Raw genomic sequence first — 21,874 nt, 5'->3', positions numbered from 1 at the left:
CTTTATGGTACGTGGTGCTACACATGGATTGCTGACTGTGACGTTATCTACACAATTACAAGGATAGCCTGTACCATTAAACACCTGAAACCAGATGCTGTTCTACCATAGTTTGCATTACAGCAGAGGAGCACAGCTGGAGCAGAAGCTCACAGTTATGTTCTGGTAAGCTCATAGTCAATCAAGTTCCTTGGCTGTTCTGAAAGATAGTAGTTTCAACAATCTAGGTCACTGTGCAGTAATTGATGGTAGAGTTTTCTACTCTGTTTGCAATTTATATCCAAATCTAATTCCTTGAGCATCAATCACTGTGCTGTTTAAGTATCTACACTTGACTTTGCCAGCCAGTGGCCTAAGTTAGTGGTGCATGCTTCTGCTTATCAGAGACTTTATAAGACATGACTAAAGCAGCTGTGCCACAGTCTGTTTTGACATGTACACCACAGGTACTCATTGCTCTTCTTCCTTGGCTGCTTATCAATAGCGTGTTTATGTATCCCACAGCAGTAAGCATTATAGTAGAAGATGGTTTGTTTCTGTACTACCCAACAGTGCTGATCCTTCAGACTGTTACTGTGAATCCTGAGGATGAGAAATTTGAATGTAAAGCTTCATGGAGTTCAGATGCAAACACAGTCTGCATGCCTCACTTGAAACTTCTTTTCATAGGAATAGTATTCCAGGTGTGCACCATGCTGCTTATGTGATTAAAGCAGTATGCGTGTATATGGTGCCTTGATTGTAGTAGAATATTCTTATGGCAGTTTTCACCCATTCATTCTGGAGCATACCAAATCTTAGGTTGTGTTAGTTCATTAAAACTGCTGCTAATGCAGCAGTTCTTCTCACTAGAAATACACAAAAATTTTATGTACTTGTTCAAGTATCCACATTTAACCTTTATGTAACAGCCCACATTCCATCATGTACAAAAAGTGGTCAATCCACTTTGGGGAAGTGTGCTTTTCATGGTGATTTTGGTTGAAAATGCTTAGTTTTGATACTTAACTTTTTACCAACTACTTCTTTCAGTTGTATGTGGACGTCAGACTTCATTTTCAACTTTACCATGGAATAACTTACATTCCTCAGCTCTTCCTACCTCCATCCACAAAAAGAAGAACACTTCCAGACAGCCTTTACCCTTTCAGCAGGCTATGAATTTGCCTCAACCACAGATGGGGGACTGCTGTGACCATTGCTGGTTCCTCGGACCACTCATCTTCTTCCTTGGTTTCCTTCTAGTTCTTTCAGCTGCCATAAACTGTGTGCATGTGTGTGTTTGGTGTGGGGGGTGGTTAGAGACCTTCTCTGCAACTGTGGGAGTGTTCTTAGATGGCATGAACAGCCACTTTTGTCAGTCTTGGATGAAGGAGAGAGGACTGTTTCTATGCCTAGCTGGAGTAAGATGCCTGTTCCTTGGGAGTCTCTGCTTCTGTGAAAATTCTTGTTAAAAAGAAGCAGAAAGTCAAAAATTTATCCTCCCCTGTTTCAGGTACTTTAGACAGGCATGATTTATTGTGCTTAGCTTTATCTTGGGGATTAGTTCAAGTTCTTAACCCTCTCTCATTCTGGTTTTACTGGTAAAAGAAAAGCAAAATGTCCTTCTATTCCTATGTTGCAATATTCTAGTTGTGGGATTTCCTGCCCTCAGGTGACTGGTACGTCGGCTCCTATACAAAAGCATCAGCTTGGCTGTTGCAGCGTGCATGGGACGTCAGACATAAGGCCATAGACCAGGGGCCTTAAATGTGATGTCTGCATGCACAATCCTCAGAACATTTCAGCTGCAGATGACCTAGGCATCGTATGATCACTCCTTCACAGACGTTGCATCAGTAAAGCTAAGTAACCCATTGGGATTCTATTTTTCTTCTTTTGCTGATTGATATTGCTTAGGCTTGGTTGTTGTAGCCTTTAGCTGATGCCGACCAAAAAGAAGCAAAAAACCAAGCATACCTCCTCTTCTCCAGAAGCCATACCAGATTGGCAGGCTTTCACTTCTTCTCTCATGCTGGCCTTTATGGCCCTTAGGCCTTCAGCCTCAGCCCCTATACTCTGCCTTTACTGAGCCCTAGGCCTGCATCTGCCTCTTCCCTCCACCCATGACCTCTCAAGTTAGGGAGGAAGAGCATGATTCTTCCTTTTCTTCCTCAGAGGACTTATTTCATATACATCTCAGATTGCTTCTCTCCAGGAGTATTATTCTCTTGATGAAGAATCTGTGGAAGGGGAGTCTCCCTCTGAGGATATTACCTTTGGTGAGACCATCACCAAGATAAAAGATTACTTCAGATGGGTTACTTCCCAAATAACTGACAGCCAAAAGAGATACTTTGAGCTGCTTCAAGTGGAATCACCCTCCCCATCAGCTGTCCCTCCATTGCTACCTGCTTACTTGGATGCTTTTAATTCAGCTTCTAAGTCCCCAGACTCCCAGCCTCCGGCCACTAAGCACCCTGACCGCTTCTATAAAGTGCCAAAGGACCAAAAATTCCTAGTTAAACCACCCTTGGCGGACCCAGCTGTTGTTGCCACTGTTCCAAATAAACAGTCTAGACTGCTGCCTTCCGCCTCCATCCTACCCACTGATAAAGATCGCAAATATATGTATAGGATGGGAGAAAAAGGTATACACATCCTCCACTTTGGCTTTCATAGCCATAAATTATCAGACCAACATGACTAAATATAGTCTAGACTTAGTGTCTCAAGCCTCCTCCATGCTGGCTTCTATGCCTGACAGTCCCATTAAGGCTGACATTACCTCCAAAATGTCTTTGGCTCAGCAAGTCGCCAGGCACTCAGTCAGATGCATCTACGATGCAAAAGCATCTGCCCGCTTTGCAGCATCCGCTTCTGTCCTCAGGAGATACTCCTGGCTGAGACTACAGAATCTACCTGAAGACTTCAAGTCCAAAATCTTAGTCACCCCCCTGGATCACAAGTTCCTTTTTGGAAAACAATCTGCAGACCTCTTCAAGAATCTGTAGGAAAAAAGTAAAGAATTACAGGACATCAAACCTCTGCTGGTGTCCCCCATTCCCAAGTATTATAAGAACTACCCTGCTAAAACCACTTGTGTAAGGTGCAACCCTCCTCAGACAGCTGCCTCCTGTTCCAGATCTAGAAGAGGGACAAGAAGACCTACTTCGTCCAGACCGAATGCTCCACCTCCTCAGCCCAGACAACCCTTTCAGGATAGAGGAGGGCCCATTAATGCTTGACTGCCTTGCCCACCTTCCACTCTCTGCACGCCTTCCCGACTGTCTCCCCCTCTGGCAATCCATCACCACAGACCAATGGGTCCTATCCATTATCCAAAAAGGGTACTTCCTATCCTGGAAAGAAAAAACACCCAGGATAAGTATTCCCTTTCTCCCCAAAAAACAAATTCATCTCCTACCACAAGTTTTGTCAGAACTACTAAATCTAGGCACCATAATACCTGTCCCCTCAGGACAGGATGGAAAGGGATTCTACTTAAGTCTCTTCCTGGTTCCTAAAAAAAGATGGCCGCTGGAGACCCATTTTAGATCTCTCCTTTCTAAATCTGCACCTTCAGGTACCCTCCTTCAAAATGCTGTTACTACCCACTCTGCTGCCTCTTATTCCAGCCAAGGCCTTCATGGCCACCCTGGACATAAAAGAAGCCTACTTTCACATCCCCATCAGGACTTCCCACAGACAATTCCTGCATTTCTCTGGACCTTCCTTCCATTTCCAATTTACTGCCATGCCCTTCGGTCCACTGCCCCCAGAGTCTTTACAGAGTGCCTAGCCTCAGCCATTGGCTTCTGCAGAACTCAGGGAATCCAGATATACCCATATCTGGATGACATCCTAATACTAACAGAGTCCAAAGATACCCTCTCAAAGCATCTGTACTTCACCATGCCCCCTCTGCAAAATCTAGGGTTTACCATCAACCTCCCAAAGTCCTCCTTGAACCCAGGCAAGGACAAGATTTTCCTGGGCTGCAGAATCAGAACGGACAAAATAAAGGCTTTTCTCCCACAGGACAAGGTTCTTTCCCTGACTTCTCACTTCCAGGAAATCCTCCACTCCCAGAAGGTGACAGCAAGGCAATTCCTTCATCTCCTGGACTTAATGGCAGCAACCATCCCCATGCTACCACTGTCCAGAATGCATATGCGCAAGCTACAGTGATACCTAAAAAAACATTTGGTCCCAACACCTACATCACTTAGAACAGGATAGTCCCATCCTTCCCTGTCTAAAGGAAGAAATCAGCTGGTGGATCCAGCAAGTCCAACTAAACCCGGGATTTCCACTGCAGCCATCCACCCCAACCCAAACAATGCATACAGATGCCTCAGATTTAGGTTGGGGTCCAACGCTGGCATCCTACAGGGTCCCATTAAGGCTGACATTGCCTCCAAAATGTCTTTGGCTCAGCAAGTCGCCAGGCACTCAATCAGATGCATCTACGATGCAAAAGCATCTGCCCGCTTTGCAGCATCTGCTTCTGTCCTCAGGAGATACTCCTGGCTGAGACTACAGAATCTACCTGAAGACTTCAAGTCCAAAATCTTAGTCACCCCCCTGGATCACAAGTTCCTTTTTGGAAAACAATCTGCAGACCTCTTCAAGAATCTGTAGGAAAAAAGTAAAGAATTACAGGACATCAAACCTCTGCTGGTGTCCCCCATTCCCAAGTATTATAGGAACTACCCTGCTAAAACCACTTGTGTAAGGTGCAACCCTCCTCAGACAGCTGCCTCCTCTTCCAGATCTAGAAGAGGGACAAGAAGACCTACTTCGTCCAGACCGAATGCTCCACCTCCTCAGCCCAGACAACCCTTTCAGGATAGAGGAGGGCCCATTAATGCTTGACTGCCTTGCCCACCTTCCACTCTCTGCACGCCTTCCCGACTGTCTCCCCCTCTGGCAATCCATCACCACAGACCAATGGGTCCTATCCATTATCCAAAAAGGGTACTTCCTATCCTGGAAAGAAAAAACACCCAGGATAAGTATTCCCTTTCTCCCCAAAAAACAAATTCATCTCCTACCACAAGTTTTGTCAGAACTACTAAATCTAGGCACCATAGTACCTGTCCCCTCAGGACAGGATGGAAAGGGATTCTACTTGTCTCTTCCTGGTTCCCAAAAAAAGATGGCCGCTGGAGACCCATTTTAGATCTCTCCTTTCTAAATCTACACCTTTAGGTACCCTCCTTCAAAATGCTGTTACTACCCACTCTGCTGCCTCTTATTCCAGCCAAGGCCTTCATGGCCACCCTGGACGTAAAAGAAGCCTACTTTCACATCCCCATCAGGACTTCCCACAGACAATTCCTGCGTTTCTCTGGACCTTCCTTCCATTTCCAATTTACTGCCATGCCCTTCGGTCCACTGCCCCCAGAGTCTTTACAGAGTGCCTAGCCTCAGCCATTGGCTTCTGCAGAACTCAGGGAATCCAGATATACCCATATCTGGATGACATCCTAATACTAACAGAGTCCAAAGATACCCCCTCAAAGCATCTGTACTTCACCATGTCCCCTCTGCAAAATCTAGGGTTTACCATCAACCTCCCAAAGTCCTCCTTGAACCCAGGCAAGGACAAGATTTTCCTGGGCTGCAGAATCAGAACGGACAAAATAAAGGCTTTTCTCCCACAGGACAAGTTTCTTTCCCTGACTTCTCACTTCCAGGAAATCCTCCACTCACAGAAGGTGACAGCAAGGCAATTCCTTCATCTCCTGGACTTAATGGCAGCAACCATCCCCATGCTACCACTGTCCAGAATGCATATGCGCAAGCTACAGTGATACCTAAAAAAACATTTGGTCCCAACACCTACATCACTTAGAACAGGATAGTCCCATCCTTCCCTGTCTAAAGGAAGAAATCAGCTGGTGGATCCAGCAAGTCCAACTAAACCCGGGATTTCCACTGCAGCCATCCACCCCAATCCAAACAATGCATACAGATGCCTCAGATTTAGGTTGGGGTCCAACGCTGGCATCCTTCAGGGTCTAGGAAAAGTGGCACCCTTCTCTACGGACTAAGCACATCAATATCAGGGAAATGACAGCAGTCTTCCTAGGCTTAAAGACCTTTATTCCCCCTCTTGTCCCAGGGGTGTGCCTGATAGTGACCGATAACACCACTGTTATATGGTACCTCAACAAACATGGAGGAACAAAAGCCTACCAGCTGTGCAGGCTGACCCTGCTTATATGGGACCTAGCCTCTCGCCACATCTTGGTCCTGCAGACAACGTACATCCCCTCGCAGGACAACAAGCAAGCAGATCTCCTATGCAGGACTTCCTCTCCACAGCATGAATGGATGCTGGACGGGGGGGGGGTCTTCCTAGACATAGTCCACCAGTGGGGGTACTCCACAAATAGACCTGTTTGCCTCCCCCCAGAACAGGCAGCTGCAGACCTTGTGCTCAAAGACACAATCCCTGTAGCTTGGAGAGTGGACTCTATCAGCATCTCTTGGGAGGGGAAGTTTCTTTATGCCATCCCCCCTTTCCAATGATTCAAAAAGTCCTCCTGAAAATCCAGAAGACAAACCAGAAATCTTGTTAGTGACACCCTACTTGCCAAGGCAGCGCTGGTTTCCCCTACTTCTCAGTCTAGCCAAGGGCAGTCACTACAAGTTACCCTAAAGATGGAACTGCTGACACAAGACAAAGGAACTCTCCTTCATCCACACTTAGATGTTATCCCTGACTCTGTGGGTGGTAAACTTTTGATCCCCTTCAGACACCACTACTCAGAAGATGTGGTTTCAGTCCTGAGGGAGGCAAGGAAACCTACCACCAGAGAAATCTTACCTAGCTGAGTGGGAAAGTTTTACAAAGTAGTGTCTGGACAAGGGAAAGGACCCTTGCTTGGCAGATGCCCCCCTTCTTCTCACTTGTGTGTGTCAGTTGATTAAAAGCGGACTTTCCTACTCTTCAGTGAAAGTGCACTTGTCTGCTATATCAGCCTGCTTGCCCCTTGATCCCCCCTTGCTAGCCAGGCTCATGGTAACGCTCTTCCTTAAAGGGGTCTTACACATGAGACCACCAAAGAAACCTATCCCTCCGCCCTGAGACCTCAACTACATCCTGGAAAAACTAACCCAGCACCCTTTCGAGCCAGCTGGGTCTTCTTCCGTACAGTTGTGTACATGGAAAACCGTCCTGCTGGTGGCTATCACTTCAGCCAGAAGGGTCTCAGAGTTGCAGGCCTTAATGGCCTGCCCTCCTCTCTCTACACCACCTTCCACAAAGACAGAGTCACCCTGCAAACTAATCCCTCCTTTATTCCCAAGGTGGTCAATGAATTGTCTCTAAACCAATCTATCCACTTATTCACTTTCTTTCCCTCCTCCACTAATGAAGGGGAGAGGATACTGCACTCCTTGGATGTGCACAGGCAACTAAGATTGTACCTGGACAAAACCATTAGGAAATCTAAACAGCTGTTTGTCTCCTTTCACCCCAGAGCCCTGGGCAAGGCAGTCTCCAAACAAACCACTGGTTGCTGGATCAGGAAAACTATTTGTCTCTGTTACTCTCACCATGGAGAAAAATCTACCAGTGGGAGTGAAGGCCCATTCCACTAGGGCTGTGGCCACCTCCAAGGCCTTCATAAAAGGTCTGGACATGGCATCCATCATGGAAGCAGTCACATGGTCCACTATCCACACTTTCACCAAACATTACAAACTTGACCAAGTTCCCAGAGCAAGGGCAGGATTCGTCAGGGACATACTACAGGGCTTTGTAGAATCCTCTTCAGTATCCACCTCCCTTTCTTGCATCTAAGCTGTGGTACTCTCCCAGAACTGTTGAAATATTGCCTCGAGCCAAAAAGAACCTCACCAAGCGATTAGTTCCTTAACGCAATTTTTATTCACACAAGACAAAGCAGCGTTTTCGCTACACACAAAAGGTAGCTTCTTCAGAGAAGTGGTATTAGAGCTCGTAACATGCTCTTAAGTAAATGCATGCTAGTACTGTAGTTACATCACTTCCTGGATAGATCGAATTTAAAATTTAAAGTGAGACCACAATCTGTGGATCCTCTTTAGTAAAAACAACACATAAAAACAGCGACCTAAACTAGAAAAGTAAATGGCACAATGTATTGCAACAGCAACTGCTTAGCCAGCTGGATCATTTTAAATTGACCAGGCAAGTTGACAACAAGTGACATCAGATACATGGCTAAAAATTATGCTAAAGCAAAAATGCAAATGGTACCTACTTTAAAAAAACTAAAAACTAATCGCTTGGTGAGGTATTGCGTTAAGGAACTAATCGCTTGGTGAGGTTCTTTTTGTCTCGAGGCAATATTTCACTGGTTTGTCGCTTTCGTACTTGGTAGTACTCTCCCAGAACTAGAATACTACAACATAAGAATAGAAGGACATAGAATAGCTGTGTAAAATCTTACCATAACCATAGATCTCCTTCTCTTCCATGTTGCAGTATTCCTTCCCACCCACCATTACCCCCTATTCTTTCTCCTTTAGTCCCAGCCAAGACCTGGACCTACCTATGCTACTGAAGGACACCAAGGGCACACACCTGTCCCCACTGGCATTCCTCCTGCTGGGCCTTCTTCTCTACCTGCTGATCTTCAAGTTCTGAGGATTGTGCATGCAGACTTCACATTTAAGGCCCCTGGTTTATGGCCTTGAGTCTGACGCCCCACGCATGCTGCAACAGCCAAGCTGAAGCTTTTGTATGGGAGCCGTTGTACGAGTCACCTGAGGGCAGGAAATCCCACAAGTAGAATACTGCAACATGGAAGAGAAGGACATCTATGGTTATGGTAAGATTTTACACAACTATTCTTTCTTCTTTTTCTGAGGTTTCCATTTCCAACAACTTCCATTTTTTTCTCCTCAGGCGACAGATTGTGATTCAGAGTAAAGTGTTTTTTCTGATTGAATCTTGGAGGAATATTCTTTTTCTGAAACTATATCTAAGATGAACCAGCTGTTTCAGTAGGAACATAGTGGCAATCCAGTATCTTTGAAAAACACATTATGATTTATTACAACTGGAATTTCCTCAACCCACTCCTTTTCCTCCTTTTCTCCCAGCTTTGAAGGATGTTTTTATTATAGCCTGTAATGTGAATCCCCTGAGAAGTCAGATATACTCTATAAAGTTCCCCAGTCCTGCAGATTTTTATATTCTTATCCCAGATCTGACCCTAAGACTTCCTTGGCAAATGCTGGTGCTAAACATTTGGCAAATGCTAATCCCCTTCTTTGGTAAGGCTGGGAAAGCCTTTCATAGATTTAGGAAAAAGTGTGTACTTCTACCACACATATTTTTGGAATTTTTGTTTGTCAAGCTCACATGCAAAAGTTTTTGCTTGCTTCTTTTGAGAAGTGATATGATGAATATTATAGACACTTTTGCCCCTTCTGAGAAAAAAAATCTTCTCTGAATACTCGTTGCTTCTCTTTCTCAAGTAACCAAACATTATTTGAAGTGTGCTTATGACCCAGCTGATAACGTCATCTAGAGCAGCTACTACTGGAACTGTTCCAAAAAAGTTTGCATGGTAATGTTCTCAGTTACCTGAGGATGTAAAAGCTGAAATTTTGAATTTCCCTTTGGATAGAGAGGTTGTTTTTGGAATATCTGCTAAGGTTCTAAAAACATGTGATAGTAGAGGAAAACTGATTCTAGGAGTGACTCACATTTTTTCAGTCTTCCTTCTCCAAGATTTTTAAAAGGTATTCCACCTTCCTCAGGACCTTTTTATAAAAAGAAAAATAAGCAGACTCAGTAGTTTTACAAGACATCATTGTTGTACAATAGCTATTAATGTTACAGACTTGCCCTGAACTTGATAGGTTTATTTGGACATCAGTTTATGGACATCAGTTTTTGAACAGACACACCAAAAGCTCAAGGAGGTGTCGAATGGACTGCCTGTACTAGTTGTTTCTGATTACAGTTGAGAGTTTATTACACAACCATGGTCTGGGGCTTTACATGACCAAGTCTCTTCAAGAGGTAAGGAGTTTTCAATGGGGTATCTTAGTTGCAGACTTCATCTGTGGGAGGAATTGTATGCAGCTTTGGAGAAAGAATGCTTGGGGATAATTTGGATTCCAAAAATTTCAGCTATTATTATATGGTAGAAAATTCACAGTACTTTCAGATCACAATCCATTAAGTAGTTACACAGGGCCATTGTTCAAAACAGTAACCTTCTCAGGTGGAGTTTGGGATTATAGTCGTACAACATGACAGGACATCAGGGTTAGAGCCAGTAATGCAAATGTAAACAGTCTGTGAAGACAGGAAATTGGGTAGAGTAATTAATGAGATATTGTCTTCGATCCAAGCTGCGTTTCTTGTGAGTATCTCAGGAAAGCTTGCTTACGGTCTAGAAAACAGGTAGAAATGTGAAAACAAAATATGCAAAGTATGTAACTGTTTTTGTTTTTTTTTTGTAGAGTTACTTATTTAAATGTTTTTTGGTTGGGGATAGTGGACTGATCCATGGGAAGCCTGTTTCAGCCATAGCTAATTATAGTAGTAAAAGGTAAATGTGAGAGGGTAAGGGTAGAGAGACGGTGAGTATTAGTAGAAGGAAGGAGGTGGGCTTGTGGTCATTATCAGAATGCATACCCATGAATCTATGACATAGATAAATATAATGCTTCATGTACTACCTTAAACTCACCTGGTTGCATTTCATTGACTTTGTGTCTTTAATTCACTTAATGTAACAAACATAAACTGTCATTAACAGACAGTACCACTGATGATTGAGAGTATTATAATAAAATCCACTTACTTTTTGTACACAGTACAGTAACATTCCTTATAATCTTGAAATTATCTAGTCTGCTAACATTAAATACATATTTTCTCCATTGTTCTTAGCAGTGCTTGATATTGTGTTTATATCCAATAACTCTGTGGTTTTAGCAGTATTATTGCAATGTCTGCTTTTGGAAACATATGTACTGCTGCAGGAAAACATGCTAAGCTGTGATATACTTTTAAAGGAATACTCCACTTTAAAATGCAAAAAAAAAATGTTCATTGTATCTTTGTTTTCTGAGCTATTTTAATGTCTCAAAATCACTGCAAGTGCTTCCTTTGCAATTTTAATGTGCTTCCCATAACATGGCAGCTGATGGGGCCTCACTTGATGATCTTGATTTTTTGCTTTCATTCCTTCATCCCAGAATACATTCCAAGTCCTCTTTATGCTAGACATAAGGAAGTGGTGCTGTTTTTTCATGCCATTAAGGTAGAATGGCAGGACTGTGAAGGACTAACACAACTTCTATAACAGAGCTGCTAATATGTCTCCTTGAATGAGCCCATTTACATGTCTGTCAGAGCTTGTTCTATTCAATAAATAGCTGTTAGTTATTTCCAGCAAAGGAAAGTAGGTAAATATTGGGATTTTGCAAAGGGATTCTTTTTTAGTTCTAAAGGAATTTGACAGACCTTCCCCCACACTCTCATCCTGAGGTATGAAAACTTTCACTGCAGTAAATGATCCTTGTGGTGTCTTATACAGGTGACAGCTACTACTGGAAAGGACTCCAAAGTCTGTCTGCTACTTCCCATTGCCTTCAGTGGGAAGTTTGTTTTATTTGCCTCACGAGTGATTCAGAATTGAAAAATGCTTTACTGGTTCCATAATTATTTCTGTCATGTTCATCCCCCCCCTTTTTTGTTTTGTATTTATTTATACTTTGTTAACCAGGAAAGTGAACCAATCCTAAGACCCGGGCTACAATGGCAAATATAATAACAAGTAATAAGTCAACTTAACAATATAAAGAAAAAATACCGCAATAAAGACATTTGACAAATATTGTATTTACAAGGCATAGCCAGGGTGTGATAGTGAATAAGTAAAACATTAAACATTTACTAGAATGTATACATGAATGCATTAATAATGCTTAATTTTACTATGTTAATTTTATTATAAGAAACAAATTGTATGCATGCATATTGCACAACTCACAGCACTGTAAGATTTTACTATTCTCTGACTAGCAATCAACAAGTGAATGTTTTATGGCTTCACAAAAGAAAAGGGATGGGGATAATTATATCTGCATCACTTTTGTTGTCTTAAAATAGTATGAAAGCATACTAAACCTACAAATTTTAGAAACAACCATTACAGTGGATCCTAACAACTAGTATGTGATTGTGTTAGCCCATGTATTTATTGCACATGCATTTACTTTCTGAATAGATTGCCTCTGAGCATTTTCTTGAAAGTCAGTCAGTAGTCTATATTACTGATATTTTCTAGGAGATTGTTACAAATAGCCTGAGCTGTTTTTAAGAAAGCTGTTTTCACACATACCAAGTGTGAATGTGGGCCTGAATAACTGAATACCATCATTGTTTCTAAGATTACAGGACTAGTTTTGAAACTGCTGTCTGCTTTGGAGTCTTGGACAGTAGCCATTTTTTATTGTGTTGTAGATGAGCATATTGAGCAATAAAGTTACTCTATGCATTTTTGGTAGTCAGTTACTGGAGATGACAGTAGTGCAGTGATGCTCATTCTTATCTGGGTGTTTGGATCAGTCTTGTAGTGCTCTGTAAAACATTGGAATGGCTGTAGGAGATCATATGGATGGAGGAGTGATAAGATATATGCACTTCCAGAGCAGAGTATTCAGGTTTGCATTCTCGTTGTACCATAAATCCATTAATCATTTGCTACAGTCCTTCATGTTTATCATTTTAAATGAATTAAACATCTTGAAAAAGGTAGTCATTGCCATGCATTCCTGAAATAGCATAATCTGCACACCTTTTATCAATGGTACATTAATTACGTGCTTAATTCAAAGAAGGCACCACCTTAAAACCACTGGGTGAGTACATCAACATAGAAAACATTACTTTACTACAGCTGTCGTTTTTTTCTAACCTAAGCTTGTCTGTAATGATACTAGATAGGCTGTGTCAGTGTAACAAGTATCTTAAAAAATAAATAAATAAATAAAACACAACAAAACACATCAGTGCAACCCACTTCATTATGAAGATGAGAGAACGACTAGTGACAGGGATAATGAAAGAGACAGACAGCCTTATTACAGATGCACACCACAGTACTGATTAACACAAGAAAACCTGCTATTTCTGGTTCAAACCAAATGTTTGTAGATACCATTAACTCTGCCTTGTACAACTATACAGAAACCCACTGTTGGCCATGCCATGAAAAAACAGTGCAAACCATGACATGCAGTATTAGTCACCAACAAGATAAACCAAAAATAAAAAGAACAACTCAGCCACTGAAAAAACACATTTTTAATCCAAATTTAGAGCCCGGGCAAATAGCCTTCCAAGAGTAAAAGACCTGTAACAGACATCCATTTAAATATGCATTTACCTTAATTATATAATTATTCAATTAAAATAAATTAAATTAATATGAATTAATAACATCCTTCCAGTTGCATTCTTTAAGACCAAACACTTCCAAAATATTATACTTTAAAATAGTCTGTTTTTGTAATAATTTAGTTTTAATAGAAACACATTCACACAAAAATAAGTGAACCTGTTCCAACACACACCCTGTTAGACAGTAGAGTTAGCCTTATGGAATTCTAAAAAAATGCACCACTAATGGGCTATCTAATTTTTTATTTTTTGCGTATGTAATGTGTTCTTGGAAGCGTTTTTTAAAGGAACTCCCCATCTCTCCAATATAAAATAAATTGCGACAGCATTTTAATACATATACTACTCCTGTAGTATTACATGTATAATTTCCACTTACATGAAATTTAATACCATTAATTTTTGGAAAATGCCCCACCACACGATCACAAATAGAACAGTGCTTACAAGCTATTGTTCCTTTTTCCTACATATGGGGAAATATTATCATACAAAATATTCTCTGGCTGTATGAAGTTATTATTAACCACCATATCTGCCAAGTTTCTACCTCTCTTATAGGAAATATTTACATGGGTTTGGAGAATATTTACCACATTTTTATCCTTCAATAGCATGGGCCAATGTTATCTTACCCCCTTTACTATCTTCTCAGTCAGGACATTATACGTTGTGACAAAATACTCTTCTCTTCCAGCCTAGGTGCACTGATACTGTTTATATGTTTTATAAAAAGGTCTTTTGTGCTTTTTTGTGACATTCTCCAAGAGAGGGATGCATATCTGGTAAATACATCCATGGTAGGAGATGCCCACTGACTGAGCGGGTGTATATCATAACCTCAAAAATGTAAAAATTCGAACGGCATTACATCGAACACGAAACCGCGAATGCTGATAATATCGAAGCTGCGGAACATCAAATTCTTACCCAGGGCAAGAATTCGGTGGGCCGTTCCGTGGCTTTGCTATTTCCTCCACCGTGGTGCGATCTCGGAGTTGGTATATTTAAGTAGGGGTGTGGGGGGGTGAAGCCCCCCACATTAGACATAGGTTTGTGGTGTGCTTGTGTGTTTCTTGGAACCGCAAATTTTTTCCCTGGGAAAAATTAGCTGTTCTGAGCTTTCGATGACATCACATTTCGAACTTCCAAGTTCGAGCTTATGGTGTTCGATATTTTGGAAGTTTGATAATGTGATATAGACTCGACTGAGCCAGTCGTTAAGCAGTAGAGTATATGAGCATTTTCTGTTCCACAAAGGAAATGTGACCACTGATGGCACAGTGCACCTAGTTGATAGGGTTAACACCTAGCTCTCTTTCTGCATTTCTGTTTTTTGGGGGGGGGGGCTTGAAAATGGTAAACATATTGATACTTTACAAGAAAAATATATTCTGACTTTTCTCTAAATGTCACAGAAATATTTGATACTTCATTTAAGTTATCTTAATATATAAACTATTATAAATAACCAACCAACCATACTCTGATGTTGCTTGTGTTCATTTGTCAGAAGAGGTGACAACTGCTTTTAAACTCTTAAACCCTTGACTGATCTAATTGCTTTGTTTTGCTAAGAAAGGGGAGTTTTTATGTCCTCCTCCTCTCTGAAATGAAGACCGTGGAAACAGTTTCACAGTTTTCTGTCTTTTTTTTTCAGCTGGGTAAACAACAGTATCTGACGTTGTCCTTTTCATTCTCCCTCCACATATGGGTTACGGATCCGATCCTGGATCTGACTCAGCTGCATATCTCAGACTTACGGATCCAATTCTTGAGCTCCTCCCTCTACCCACAGTGCCCCAACTAGTCAACAGTACCCCAGATTTCGTTTGCCGCCATCTCGCACAGACATGGATCCCGTCTCAGAAGCCCCTTTTCAGTTGTATGAACATTTATGAGTAGTTTTTTATTTAGAATATTTTATTCTAAGACTTCCTTACATCCTCTCTCTTCCTCTAATTTTTCGGAGTCTCTGTATGTTAGCCCTCATTCAACTCCTTTTTTTCTGTCTTGTTAGGTATCCTTGTTGCATACCATTGTTGGTACCAGTTTTCTTTATTTTATTCTTCTTTTGTACCCTTTTTAGGGTACTTCTGCTACTATTGTTGGTAGCTTGCTATATATTAAAAATCTTTCCTTCCTTTCCCTTTTTAGTTAGTAGTTATGGCTGAAAAGAAAGTAAGCAAGTTTTAAAAAATGCACTTTCTGTGCGCACAAAATCCCAAATTCTGATGCTCACAGGGAGTGCTTTTATTGCTTATGAGCAGCACACCTCAAACAATAATTGTGCTATCTGTGCTGCCTTTAATTCTAGGGCAGTTGCTGATAGGAGGAACAGGTTTACTACCCCCTTCTTCTTCTTTCTGTGGGACTCAACCCCCCCCCCCCCATAAGCATTCCAAAGCCCCGTCAGAGTCTAGAAAGACAGGCCATTCTTTTTACAAAAACAACTTTATTAAATTATCACATATGACACAGACAATCCTAGATTTATGCGAATGAAGAGCAAACATTGATACCACTCTAGCTGCAAACATTATGCATCACACACATCATTGAAACAACTGTAGCTGCAAACACTATACATCACCCACAATCCCAACCAGTCACTGTCAGCCAAACCTCATACAGCTCATTCAAATCCTGCCTTCCCCAAACTTTGTTCCTTCTCTGCATACATTGTTCCCGCAATTCCATTTTTTTCCTGTGCAGTTTGCTCCCTCCCCTTTCCAAAGATCCCATTTCCAGTTGCCCTAGCCCTACTACCATATTCACCATTTCTAGAAAGTTGGACTAGACTTTTATTTCCATTTTCTAGCAGTTGCCTTTGTGGCAGCCACCACAGTTAGACTCTTCAAGGCCCCACATGTCTAGGCAACTCTGATTCTGCATCACAGTCCAAAAAAATCATCTCCCCAGTCAATCCAATCCGCACACCCAACATCCCTGACAGAGCGGTCCGCAGAGAATCTTTAAAGTCTGCCAACCCACCACACTCCCAAAATATATGCTCCCAACCACCTCTTTCCTCCCTGTCACACATCCAACATTTGCTGTCCCTCTGAGGAAATATTCACTGGAGTCTACCTGGGGCACAAAAATACCCACGTAAACACTTCCAGGCAAAGATTCCAAATCTCCAGACTCTGGAAGACACAAACATACACCCCCATTGTCTGTTTGTGAATTGCTTATCCAATCTCTCTTCCCAGTCTTTTTTAAGCTCCTCTGATTGATTCTTATAATTATCATGCACTATTTTATATGCTGTACTAATTATTCCTTTTTTAATGGCAGCTTCTGTTCTAGATTCTAGTAAAAACTCTACCAGTTCTGGTCTTTCATTTAAGAACCCCTATTTCTTTCTCTTTGCCTATACTTTGATATCAGTTCTTGATAGGGATGGCAATCTCTAACCTGCAGTCCAAATAAATTCTTGGCATCTTCCCATTCTATTACCTTTCCCTTTCTAGTTATTTGCTGCCAGTACCCTGGTTCCTTTGCCAGTTTTCTCCAATAAATTCCAGCCTCCTCTTGCCTATTGTCTGTATCCTTTCCCTTTCTAGTTATTTGCTTCCAGTACCCTGGTTCCTTTGCCAGTTTTCTCCAATAAATTCCAGCCTCCTATTGTCTGTATCCCTAACTGCAGTCATCCCTATCGGCAGTAACTCTTTTCTCCATTCCCATGCTGGTTTAGTTCTTAAAATACTTCCTGCTATTTTATGAATATGATGTTCTATATGATTGTTGTTGTTCTCCTTAAGAGTCTGCATCTCCCCTTTATCATCATCATCATCCCTTTCAACTTTGAATTATAGTTTTCTGCTTGTGCCATGTATAACAGCCTTAACTGTTTGGCTCTAAAATACTCCCTCAAATTGGGTAATCCTAGTCTGCCTTATTCTGTTGGAAGAATCACCTTATCCCACTTGACTCTTGCCATCTTACCCTCCCAGATAAACTCTTTCAGCTCTTTTTCAGTTGCTATCTACAGCTTCTTCTCTGGTTGATAAAAATATCCCTGACCTGTTTATAAGATTAAAGGGACTAAAAACATTTTAATTGCCTGTATCTTACTATCTATATCTATATAACAAAGCATTCAGTTTCTCAATTTTTGTATTATCTTCTGTTTAGTCTCTTCCCACATATCCTTAGCTGCTGCAACAGAGTCATTTCTAATCCATACCGGGAAAAGCCAAAAAGATAAACAACAACAACTCCTAAATACTTTATTTTATCATGTCCCCGTAAATGTGGATATTGTTGGCCCAATTCATGTGTGGGTACATAATTTACCGCTATTGCCTTTATTTTAGTTTCATTAATTTTGTATCCTGAAAAGATCTGAAACTGTCTTAAAATGTTCCACAAAACTGTTATGTCCTTTTCTGGTTTTGTCATTTGTAAAATAGTATCATCTGCAAACAGAGAGCTTTTCTTGACAGCCATACTGATTATATCTTTCAATTTCCAAGTCCCTTATTTTCTTTGCCAGTGGTTCTAAATATAATGCAAACAACAAAGGGGAAAGAAGACACCCCTGCCTGGTTCCTCTGCTCAAGCAGAAATTATTAGAAAGGACCCCACCCATTTTAATTTTTGCCTGCAATCCCTCATATATGCCTCCAATCAACCTTATAATTGTATCAGGGAAAACAAATGATTCCATTGCCCTGCTCATGAAGTCCTAGTCTACCCTGTCAGATGTTCTCACTGCATCAGGAACCACCAATAACAATGATATTTCTTGCATTCTGCTTTTCTCTGGATCATCAGTGTTATGTTAATGTTGTCAAATGTTTGCCTTTCCTCCACAAGACCACACCGATCCATATCCATCAACTTTGAAATCACCCCTGCCATTCTTCTAGCCATTATAGACATAAACACTTTATAATCATGTCTTAGCACTGAAATGAGTCTGTATGAAATCAGATCCATTGCATCTTTACCCTTTTTATGCATTACAGTCACCACTGCTTTCTTCCAGAATGCTGTTTCATTTCCTCCTTCCAAAACACTGCCAGACAAAACCTTCAGATCCCCACCAATTTTTCCCGTCCCAGCTTTCAAACTTCCACAGGAATACCATCTATTCCTGGGGACTTTCTTGTAGATTGGTTACACATAGACATTTACATCTCATCTCCTCCCATCCTGTCAGCAATTGAGCCTCATCCACCTCCAACCTTGGCATATTTAATTCTTCCATAAACATTTCCATTTGTACTTTTTCTTGGTTTCCATATTTCCCTGCTTTATACAAACTTTCATAAAATTTCTGAAATATTTCTAATACTTCTACAAGATTTCTTGTTATCTTTCTTGTTATAAGCTCCCTAAGCTTGGTAACAGCCCTTTCCATTCTCCATTGCCTGAATCATTGTGCTAAAAGTTTTTGTGTCCTAGAATTATTATCAAAAAACATTTGCTTAACAGCAGTCTTTCTAAACTCATGCATATCATTGAGGTAATCCATTATTTTCTGTTCAGCATTCAGCAGTTGCTCCTTTTTTTGTTCTGAGATATTCCTCCTAATTTGCAACACATCTGTCAGTCCCTCTAAATAATTCCTACAAATTTCCAACCATGCATCCCTTTCCTTCACTTCTACCCTAGCTCTAAACTCTACTCTAATTCCATCCCACTCCCCAGAAGAAAGTTCCATCCTCCACAACAGCTCCTGAATTATTTCCAAAACCCATTCCTGAAATTTCTCTCATTCCAGCAGATAGGTGGGAAAGCACTAGCATCCTAGCTCCATTTCACTATGCTGCATCTTCACCTTAGTCACTATTGGTGCATGATCTGAAATAGTCATTGGGTGCATCTCAGTACCCCCAATCAAATGCACATGTTCCTGCAAGATGCAAATTCTATTGAGCCTAGCCCAGCCTTTGTATCCTGGAAAACAACATGCAAACTCACTCTGAACTCCCAGCATTGAACCCACATTTTCCATGCCAAACATCTTCACAAATCTACTCAAAAATCCACCTTCCTTTGTTATATTTTCTCTTCTAGGCCTCCCAGGCACATCTTCACTGTTGCAAACCAAATTCCAGTCCCCACCTTTAAGTAATATTCCATGTTAAGTTGTCTATCTCGCCTTCGTTCTTGCTGGTTGGGATCGGAGCCGATCCTCGGCTCCGACTCGGCCATCTTCTATAGCTCGAGAGCTGTTTACTGGCTAGAGGCTACCCCTTATCCCATGATGCCTAGCGATAGCTACTCCGATCTCGTTTGCCGCTTCAGCTGCAAGGTATCGTTTTTCTGGCTCAGGCTCGTATAAAGTTTTTCTTATAACTTTCTTACTCTAGAATTATATTTTTTTCAGTGTTTTATTGTTAACGTTAGTCTTGTTTTTTGTGCTAGCTAGTGTTTAGTTGTAGTATCCCATCCCTTCCTTGTAGAACTCGTTTAACTTAGAGAGTTCTCCCCCATCCTCTTCTTGTCAGGTTAGCCGTTTAGGTTAGAGGCTTTCCTTCTACCTTTCTTTCATAGGCTAGCCATTTAAGTTAGAGGCTTTCCTATTAAAAAAAAAAATCCTTTAGCTATAGTCTTGTAGTACAGTGTGTTTTTTGTGCAGATTGTATTTTGCTTTGGTAGCTGTTGTGGTATTTGTTGTTTCCTTCTTTCTGGATGTCAAAGGAATCCAAAGTGTCTGGATTCAATTAGTGTGCCTCATGCTGTCAGAAAATGTCTCTGACAGATGGGCACACTTCTTGCGTCTATTGTTTAGGCGCTGTGCACCTGCAGGCCTCTTGTTCTATCTGCCATGCATTTTGTCCAATAGTCCTGCAGGAACATAAGAATAAGCTTATTCTTAGGGGTCTTTCAAAGCCCCAGGGTTCACCGGCCAAGACCTCTCAGCCTGTGAAATCCCCTAAATCAACCAAGCCGTGGGCTCCAAGTTCAGAGCCGTCCTCGGTTCAGACTCTACCTTCTACTTCAGTTCCGGCTGGCACCGATAAGACTATCTCCCTGTCAGCTCCATCAGAAACTTCGGAGCCTTCGCAAAGCAACAAGAGGCTGAGGTCCCCTTCATTGGAATCGATACATTCGGCTCCTCGGTCTTCCTTGCTTCAGAGTGAGCGCAGTCACAGATCCTCTCACTCCTCTCGATCCTCTAGGCTGTCGGATCACGATGTGGAGAGAGTGGTTAGTAGGTTTCTAAAGTCGCAGGCAGTTGCCAAGATGTTGTCCAGCCCTCCTCAACAGGTGTCGGCTCCGTCCACTTCTATCGATGTTCCTCCTCCGACTCCAATGAGTTCGGAGCCGGAGTTCGTTGGGGTTCGAGTAGTGGAACTGTCGGCTCCGATAACTCTATCTCCATCGGTTCAGTCGTCAGCTCCGATCCCCTCGGTGGTGCCGTCTGTCGAGGGATCTGGGTGCCAGGGCTCCCTCGGCGGCTCTCAGGGGGCGAGTGGCATCGGACCCTTGTCCGACCCCAATGTTCCCTCTCGGAGCTTCGGTGCAGGTGAGCTCAGCTACTACATCGGTCTCAGAGCCATCTCCCTCGGTGCGGAGAAAGTTTCCAATTTCCTCGGAACCGGAGCTTTCTCTGCATCGTGGCAGGGACGCCTTCGATGTCATGAGGAGTGTGCTGGCCACTGAGTCAGCTCCACTATCGGCCCCACCGGCTCTGTCCCCTGTAGTGCCTGTGCCAACCTTTGCTCCTCCTCCAGACCCCAAGCGTAGGGAACCGGTGCTCCAGGGCACCCCATTGGGTGTTTCCTCTTCTTCTGAGGCCTCCCCTGATCATTCAGAGGAGCCCCCTCATAAGAACAAGTGCAAGAGGAAGCACATTGACTCCCCTGAGTCTGTCACTTCTGATACAGACTTAGATGAATCGGAAGGGTCTCTGAGATCCCCCTCTGAAGATGTTTCCTTCTCAGACATCCTAGAAATGCTTAAGCAGAGGGGAAACTGGAATCCCCTAGCCCCTACCGAGGGTTAGTTTATATTTCTGGATGCGTTCAGTTCCCGACCTTCCACCTCCTGGGTTTCTCCGCCTTTCGATCCACTTATGGCAGTGGTGGCTCGAAAGGCTTGGTCAGCTCCAGATACAGTGGAACCAACTCAGAGGAGACCTGGCAAATTCATCACAGCACCCCAAGACAAGCAGTTCCTTACCAAACGTGTTCCTGTTGATGCCATGGTGGTAGCAGCAGCCACCAAAAAAGAGTTAGCAGAGACCTCTTCATCTGTCCATCCTCCTAACAAGGAGTCTAGGATCTTTTCTATGAGGTCATTGAACTACTTATGTCATTTTACCTGGCTTCAGAGGGATCTCCTTAAAGAGCTCAGAGATATCCTTCAAGATCCATCAGCTGAGGGGGCTCAAGCTAAAGTAGCTTCCCAGCTGGCGACGCTTAATTCTGTAGTTAACTCCTCCATGAGGCTCATTTCCTATGCAACCGATGGTGCGAGTAGAGCCGCAGGTACAGGTGTGGCCCTTAG

General features: G+C 42.2%; 1 protein-coding gene across 1 annotated transcript in view; it reads left to right on the top strand.

The window, feature by feature from the left end:
• Positions 1-21,874, top strand: part of CABLES1 (Cdk5 and Abl enzyme substrate 1) — a 1,875,674-nt gene that overhangs the window by 1,712,844 nt on the left and 140,956 nt on the right. The gene's annotated exons all lie outside the window — the stretch shown is intronic.

This window comes from Protopterus annectens, chromosome 3.part0 (assembly GCF_019279795.1).
Source record: "Protopterus annectens isolate FY-2018-M chromosome 3.part0, PAN1.0, whole genome shotgun sequence".
NCBI classification, from domain to species: domain Eukaryota; kingdom Metazoa; phylum Chordata; order Ceratodontiformes; family Protopteridae; genus Protopterus; species Protopterus annectens.
Note: the sequence above shows the minus strand (reverse complement) of the source record. Positions and strands in the feature narration are given on the sequence as shown.